General features: G+C 41.1%; 1 non-coding gene across 1 annotated transcript; it reads right to left on the bottom strand.

The window, feature by feature from the left end:
* Positions 1-3,357: 3,357 nt before the first annotated feature.
* LOC118549159 (U6 spliceosomal RNA) lies at positions 3,358-3,461 on the bottom strand. Its single transcript, XR_004923945.1, has one exon. It is a non-coding gene; the product is annotated as a U6 spliceosomal RNA (small nuclear RNA).
* Between the last annotated feature and the right edge of the window lie 4,911 nt (positions 3,462-8,372).

Raw genomic sequence — 8,372 nt, 5'->3', positions numbered from 1 at the left:
TTCTTCAAAGGATGGTTGTGAGGATTAGAAGAAAAATACGTAATGTAGCTAGTACAGTGTCTGGGACATAATTGGTCCAATAAATGGGAAATATTATGATGGTTTAAACCCCCCCTTTTTTCCCCTGAGAACTCAGTGCAAATTCTAGTATCTCTCTAAACCTGACTTTTCTGGCAATGCTAGTTCCTCAGGACCTTTTCCTTTATTATAAATTTATTTCCTTTTTATTTATTGAGGTATAATTGACATAGAATTATATTGTTTCAGGTGTACAACATAGTAATTCAACATTTGTATGTATTGCAAAATAGTCACCACAATGTAAGTGAAATAATGTGGTATTTGTCTCTGTCTGACTTATTTCACTTAGCATAATACCCTCAAAGTCAATCCAGGTTGTTGCAAATGGCAAGATTTTAAGATTTTATTCTTTTTTTAATGGTTGAGTAACATTCCATCGTGTGTGTGTGTGCGCGCATATATATATATATCTTTATTCATCCATCAATGGACACTTAAGTTGTTTCCATATCTTGGCTATCATAAATAATGCTGCAATGAACAAGGGGTGCATATGTCTTTTTGAATTAGTGTTTTTATTTTCCTCAGATACCCAGAAATAGAATTGCCAAATTGTATGGTAGTTCTATTTTTAATTTTTTGAGGAAACTATACTGTTTTCCATAGTGGTTGCACCAAATTACATTCTCACCAACAGTGCACAAGAGTTCCCTTTTCTCCACATCCTCACCAACACTTGTTATTTCTTGTCTTTTTGATAATAGTCATTCTGACAGGTGTGAGGTGATATCTCATTGTGGTTTTGATTTGCATTTCCCTGATGAGTAGTGGTGTTGAGCATATTTTCATGTGCCTGTTGGCCATCTGTATATCTTCTTTGGAAAAACGTATAGTCAGATCTCCTACCCATTTTAAATTGGATTTTTTTGTTGTTATTTAGTCGTATGAGTTCTTTATAGATTTTGGATATTATCTCCTTATCAGATACAGATATATGATCAGCAAATATCTTCTGTCCAGTAGGTTTCCTTCTTGTGATGGTTTCCTTTGCTTTGCAAAAGCTTAGTTTGATGTAGTCCCACTATTTATTTTTTCTTGTGTTTTTCTTGCCTTTGGAGTCAGATCCAAAAAAACCCCCAAACCCCAAAAACCCAAAACGTCACTAAGATTGATGTCAAGTAACTTACAGCCTAAAGCATCTAAGATGTCCTAGTATGTAAGCAGTGCCCGGTGTTGGGGACTTTGGGGATTATAGTATACAAAAGTCAAAGCAGACAGTCATGCACAGTAGATCCTCTGCTGTCTACATTCCCACTTCCTTTGTAGGAGACTTAGGGAATTAGCCCAGTCATTGAAGGTTTATAGGGTCCAAAACTGTAGTGGTGGGGTGAGATACAGACAGTGTAGATGATTGTAAAACATAAGTGAACATGTGGATCTTAGGACAATGCTTCTTAAACTCTCTGTACCCTCTGTCTCAAAATCATCTGGAGGACTTATAATAAATACAGATAACTAGAAAATCTGGGGGATGGATCCTGGGGATATCCATTTTAAATAGGATACTGAGAGGATCTTGTATACTTTTTTTTTTTTAAAGATTTTATTTATTTATTTGAGAGAGAGAATGAGATAGAGCATGAGAAGGGGGAGGGTCAGAGGGAGAAGCAGACCCCCTGCTGAGCAGGGAGCCCGATGCGGGACTCGATCCCGGGACTCCAGGATCATGACCTGAGCCAAAGGCAGTCGCTTAACCGACTGAACCACCCAGGCGCCCAGGATCTTGTATACTTTAAGGTTAAAGAAGAGTGGATAATTCATATTAGATGCCAGGTTGAGAGCCATATCAAAGAGTCCTGATATGAAGGATCACTGACCCTGTGAAGAAGTTACCTTTTCCTCACTCATTGAAGAGTGGTTTACAGAAAGGCTGGTTATGTGAAAAAGAAATCTGGGGACAAGGCTTTTGTCCTGGCAGTAGGATTGCAAGATCTCTGTCTGGAAAGAGAGTTGAGGTTTCTGGAATAAGAATCAAGGCAAAAAGAATTCCAAGAACAAGAAATGAAGCAGAGAGACTGGGGATTGGGCAAGATATGATAGAGGATTTGCAACAGGGTTGCCTGTTTACCTCCCACCCTCCCCAACTAGGCGGTGGTCTCCCTGAGGGTTGCATTCATAACTTCTTTATCTACATTTCTTTTGTACTTAATATAGGGCTTAGCACAAAGTAGGTGATTCTGCTTTGAAGGTAAGATAGACATTAAATGACTCACTTCAGTCAAACTCAAAAAACGTTAGTTGGGTATCTACTCTGTGCAATGGCTTAACAACACAGTGGTGAATAAAATATAGTCCTTGCTCTGGAGGAGACCAAGAGGTAAAAAAAAGAATGACCCAATTACAACGTTATAGGAGATGTTGAAGGGGAAATTATCTCGGGAATTTGAGAGGAGAGAATCTTTCCCTGGGACTTAACAACTGGTCAGGGTGTGTTCTACAGTCAGGGCAGTGAAGGGCTTTCCAAGTGGAGAAAACAGCCAGAACATAGGTAGGAAGGAATGAAAATGAAGGTATCTTGGGAGGTGGTGTCTGGGCTCTGGTGGGTGAGAGCACAGCGCAGATCATGGGTTCTGGACCTTGTGGATCATATTAACAAGACAAGGTTTATTCTGGAAACATTTGGATTTGTCAAAGTGTTTTAAGGGTTTGGAATCACACAATTCAACTTCTATTTAGAAGCTGAATGTGGACTGCATGGTCTGGAGGAGGCAGAGAGTCTAGAACAATCTGGGCAGGGCAGCAGAGTGAGCAAAAGTTTAATTAAATGAATTACTGCTGAGGTACTAATGGTAAATAATGGTTTAAGACGGGTACCCTATGAGTGAGCAGTTTGCCTTTGAATAGGCTCGCCACACTGGAGGAGGTGTGAATACTACAATAGATTTCCCAGGTTCTAGGAGGGCACTTTTGGTTGTCTGTTATTTATTCTCCCCAGTCCACGGCTGGTTCTTGCTAGCTGACCTGCCCTGAAAATGAAATGCAGTTCTGTGATCTGGAGGAGAATTCACAGGCTCCAGAGGACAGGTTGCTTTGTGATTTTTAACAATTGACCAGCATGAGGTCTTTCTCTTTACCTTGAAGAGTTCCTCCTCATGTCAAAGCCACTACAAATGAACATTATCTGTCAGGTCTCAAACCACACTGAGTTTTGAGAACAGAGCCAGCAACTTGTCTTTTCCCGAAATGGTATTTGGTCTCAGGACCAGGATTTACAAGCCCAACTGCTGTTATTATATGGATTCTTATTATTTTTTTAATATGGAACTCTTCAAAAAAATAAATATGGAACACTTCACAAATTTGCGTGTTATGGTTGTGCAGAGACCATGCTAATCTCTGTATTGTTCCAATGTTAGTACATGTGCTGCTGAAGTGAGCACTGGGTTCTTTTTACCAAGTCCTAGTGTCACATTTTCTCAGCTCTGAGAAAAGTTCTTGTTTTGGGGTCAATAAATGTGTTAGAAAGTTGTGTGAGTTAAAAGAAACTTAAAAAGTTATTAAAATTGTTCTCTTGGGGCGCCTGGGTGGCTCAGTCGTTAAGCATCTGCCTTCGGCTCAGGTCATGATTCCAGGTCCTGGGATGGAGCCCCGCCATCGGGCTCCCTGCTCCGCGGGAAGCCTGCTTCTCCCTCTCCCACTCCCCCTGCTTGTGTTCCCTCTCTCGCTGTGTCTCTCTCTCTGTCAAATAAATAAATAAAATCTTTAAAAAAAAATAAAATAAAATTGTTCTCTTTTTCCATTCTTTCATTCTTTCCTATCCATCCCTTCCTCGTGAACCCAAAAAACATACTCTCTCTGCAAATAAACTCTGTGTTTAGAGAATAACAGAAATAACACATCATATAGTCTGATTTTGCCCGGATTGTGTAGTATTGACATACGAGAAGGAATGTTGGATGAAAAATAAAAACACCTGGGTTATGTTCCTTTCAATGGCATTAACTAGATGTGTAACCTGGGGCAGTTTACTTCACTTTTCCCAGCCTTAACTGCTATAATATGAGGGAGATGGATTATATTCTATCTCTATAGTTCTTTCTAATTCTAAGAATTGGGGATTCTATAAGCTACACTGGAGTGATGACGTATTTTTTCACGTGAGCAGGAACATCTTGAGTGCTGCTTTGAAAAAGTTGATTCACCTGTGGAATGCGCATTTGTTTTTTAAGATTATTTGTTTATTTATTTGACAGAGAGAGACACAGCGAGAGAGGGAACGCAAGCAGGGGGAGTGGGAGAGGGAGAAGCAGGCTTCCCACTGAGCAGGGAGCCTGATGCGGGGCTCAATCCCAGGACCCTGAGATCATGACCTGAGCCGAAGGCAGACGCTTAACAACTGAGCCACCCAGGTGCCCCTGGAATGCCCATTTGTCAATTGCTTTTTTGGTATCTGTTTTTTCATTTCTACAACAGCCTTCATTTTTTTCCTTTAGGGATATGTTTTACTTTGGTTAGCTATGAAGCCAGCATGGAATGGACACCATTTCTGACTCCAGAGGTGGATCCTGACTGGCTTAAACCAACAAGTGGGTACCATTCCCTGGGTGAGGTGGTTCCAGGATGAGCAACCAACCAAATTCAGAGGGGCAAAAATTCTTTTCACTGGGGGCTCCCAGGAAGAAGCTTCCTTTTTCTTCTGTGAGAGGTGGTGAAGAGCTTCTCCTCTGCTGTTGTTGTGGGAGAAGCGAGATCTGGAATAACTGCTGCCGTGAGAGAAGCTGAGCAGAGCCCAGAGAATCCCAAAGGAGTCGGAGCCTGGTGACTCTATGAAGTTCTGGGTCAGACCATGCCTACAACAGCATAGGACCTTTAAAAAGCTTGTGAGCCAATGAAGTCATGAAATTTAAGACAGTTCAACTTGGTTTCTCTGTTGCCATCAACTCAAAGATTCATAATTTTTTTCCTTAAGTGAAACTTAAGGTTTCACTAAATATATTTCTGAATACTAATTTTTTACCCCCTGAAATAAAGAAAAAAAATGCTTATTTCTGCATTTTTTTTTTTTTTACAGGCAGCTCCTAAATCATCAAATGCAAAATGTTGAAAACAACAAAAATTTTAGAGTCAATGCGAGGTACACAGAAATAGCTTTATAAATGTTCATTGAATGAATGAAAGTGAGAATAAATTAGAGGGAAGATAGTATTTCCTGGGTGCAAGGGAAAGGGTAGGTAGGAAAGTAGTTAGATAGAATGTTTTTTGGGGAAAGGTATGGGATGATCATAAAACCTAAACTGCTGGAATTTTCCTTTTTCTTCTCTTCTGAGATGTTGCCTAATGTGTTTTTTTCCTTTCATTTTAGAATTCAGGGAGAAAGAAGGACCTCGGGTCGGACCTGGGTAGTGGCTCGGGCTGCAGGGGACACCAGGCCAAGGGCCCGCACAGCTGTGGTAGCTTGTGGGGGAGGGAGAGTGATGCCCGTGGTCTTCCCAGACGAGTTGGAGAACAGTAGTTCCAAAGAACTGCTGGCTTATATTTTAGCTCTTGCCAAAGGGTTATGAAAATAGTGAAGGATGCTTAGACTACTTAATATTCAAATTGCTGTCTGGTTAATCATATTTAGAAGACTGGATTTCTGGATATCTCCTTCACTCCTTATCTACTGACCTTTAAAACATGATAATGCCTGGGAGCCTGGGTGGCTTAGTGGGTTAAGCCACTGACTCTTGATTTCAGCTCAGATCATGATTTCAGGGTTGTGAGATCCAGCCCTTCTGTGCTGGGTGTAGAGCCTGCTTAAGATTCTCTCTCTACACCTTCCCCTACCCCCTCCTCCTCCCTAAAATAAATAAATCTTAAAAAAAACCCATAATGCAAACCTATAACACTGGCAATCATCCATGAACCTTTAAATTACAGTGATTAATAGCATTTGAAGCTTCCTCAGGGAACAAACAATGGCACCAGCAAAAAAAAAAAAAAAAAAAAAATTCCGTTTCAATTCAATCTATTGATTAATTTAACAGATGTTTTATGAGCACTTAAAAAGGTGTCTAGTTAGCAGGGAAGACTGATAAATCAGTACTAATCACAAAGTTAATGAGTATTATGGCAGAGGAAATATAGGGATTATAACAGAGCAAGGGATCTAACCTAGAGGAGGGTAAGGAAAGCCTCTTCAAGGAAATGATATTTAAGCAGAGATCAGAGGAATGAGCAGGTGCCAGTCAGATGAAGATGGGGAGAGAAAGAAGAAGAGTGTTCCCTCAATGAGCCAATGGCTACAGGGATGGAGGCACCTGTGAGGACCTACGGGAAGTTCAGAATGGATGCAGGGAAGAGGCAAATGGTGAGATAAAGCCACAGAGAAGGCCAGATTTTGTGAGTCTCTAGGGGCCAGGTGAAGGAGTTTGGGCTTTAATTAAAAGGGAGTGGGAGGCTGCTGCAGGGTTTAAGCAGGAGAGCAACAGGGTCAGATTAGCATTGAACTTGGACCACATCTGGCACAGGGGCATGAGGCCCCCTCCCTCCAGTTCTGTTCCTTTATGCGTCTGCACTATCGCCTCCACGTCCTCACTAACTGCTGCCTCTTTCCTTTTAAAACACTGGAAACAAGTATGAAATGGGCACTGTTTGTTTCCAGAACTGGTTACATCGCTACTTTTGTAGCAATTTGTTTTTCCTAGTAAATCAAATCTTCTCTCTATTATAGTTTGGGTTTTCAGTAGCTCTGACTTCTTGTAAAGCAGCACTGGTTTTCAGCTCTTAATCCCATCAGGCAGGCATGGGTTCTATAGTCTTGTCTGGGACTGGCTTGTACTTGGCAAGCAGCTGCCGATGAGGCTCATGCTGTGGCTCGTTTTTGGGGTGTTCTTTTGTGCAGCCAGAACGCAGTGCCACCTAGCTCTTCTCCCAGCGATGTGAAGCTGCCTGTACCTGCAGGTACCGCTCTGTCCTCTCTCCTTCAGTGGCTCTCCTCCTGGGAATCAAAATTAGCCTCCAAAGGTATGAATAAGTCTTTAGTCCCCTCTTGCACCTGTTGTGTCCATCCCAGGGCAAATGCATTACATTGCTTGCTTGCTTTTAAAGTGTTGAGCCTTCTTTCTTGGTCTGTTTGTAAATTCATAGAGCCTCTTATTGCTTCTAGAGCTTTGGATACAGTGAGTGCTGGATAACACCAGTAGAATGACTGAAAGAGGAAAGATAGTAAATTCTGAGTCTGCACTGGAGGGTTATTAGAATCAGTGGTTGGCTGAGACGAGCTGACAGCTGGGTAGAAAGATGTGAACATTCGTGTTTGGTAATTTGAGGAGCACCTGTTGGATTGGTAATCAGAATCACTGCTCTGAAGTCTACTCAGGACCCAACTTGTTGACTGATAGGGATACACTTCTCCACATTGTAGGACACCACTCAGCAGAGAAGGCTTTCACAGGTCCTTTACTGCGCAGTGCCTCCCCCAAATCTCCAATATTATGGAAAGGTTCAAATGAGATAATCAATATAAAATGCTTAGAGGAATGCCAGGTATGGGTGAGCAATCAGGCACATGTTATTCTTACTATAGATGTTGCAGTCACTATACGGAGCAGCCTGGCTCTGTAGGTGGAGCCCTGATCACTTTTCCTGAAAGCCTATAATCCTTTCACTTACTTGCTGAGCCACTGAATTATGCAACAACTATTTATTGAGTGTTTAAATGTACCAGATACTAATTCTACCTAGTTGAAACAGGTGCATAAAATTTGCTTTGTTTTCTGAGATTTTGGTTTTCTCTTGAGGCATGTCATTCATTCAAAAAATAGTTACTGAGTATTAATGGTGTGGTCACCTGCTGTCACTTGTGGATCGAGGGCAAAGGGAGTTGATATTGATGGAGTAATGCATGGGTTTTTCTGCTTTATCTTAAGAAACTATCATCCACCATGTCTTTGTTTATTCCCATTCCTTGATTTTTCTCTATCTTGATTGGTCCTCAAGATAAGGAGACCAAAATTCTCCAGCAAGGTGTTGTGCAAGACTGTGGGTGCACATGTGTATACTTGTGTGTGTGTGTTGATGTGTGTGTGTGTGTCATGCATAAAGTATAATGATACTGATTTATAGAGAGAGATGAAGATACCTTCACTACCTCCCTGGAAGAGTAATTTTAATCAGTGCGAAAAGACTTTTTGAGCAGGTTATTTAAGCTGCCACTTAAATGTTTTCTGACGTGGCCCATGTTATAGCTTTTACCAAGTTATTTGATGCAACTACCTTTTATGGGTGATTTATTAAAAAAATGGAGAGAGCAAGATTGCATTTAGTCTGATGAAGAGATGCAGCAATGGTGGAAAAAGAATCCTCCCTTC

Source organism: Halichoerus grypus, chromosome 5, assembly GCF_964656455.1.
Source record: "Halichoerus grypus chromosome 5, mHalGry1.hap1.1, whole genome shotgun sequence".
Taxonomy (NCBI): domain Eukaryota; kingdom Metazoa; phylum Chordata; class Mammalia; order Carnivora; family Phocidae; genus Halichoerus; species Halichoerus grypus.
The sequence above is the reverse complement of the archived record's forward strand: the minus strand, read 5'-3'. Positions and strand labels throughout refer to the sequence as shown.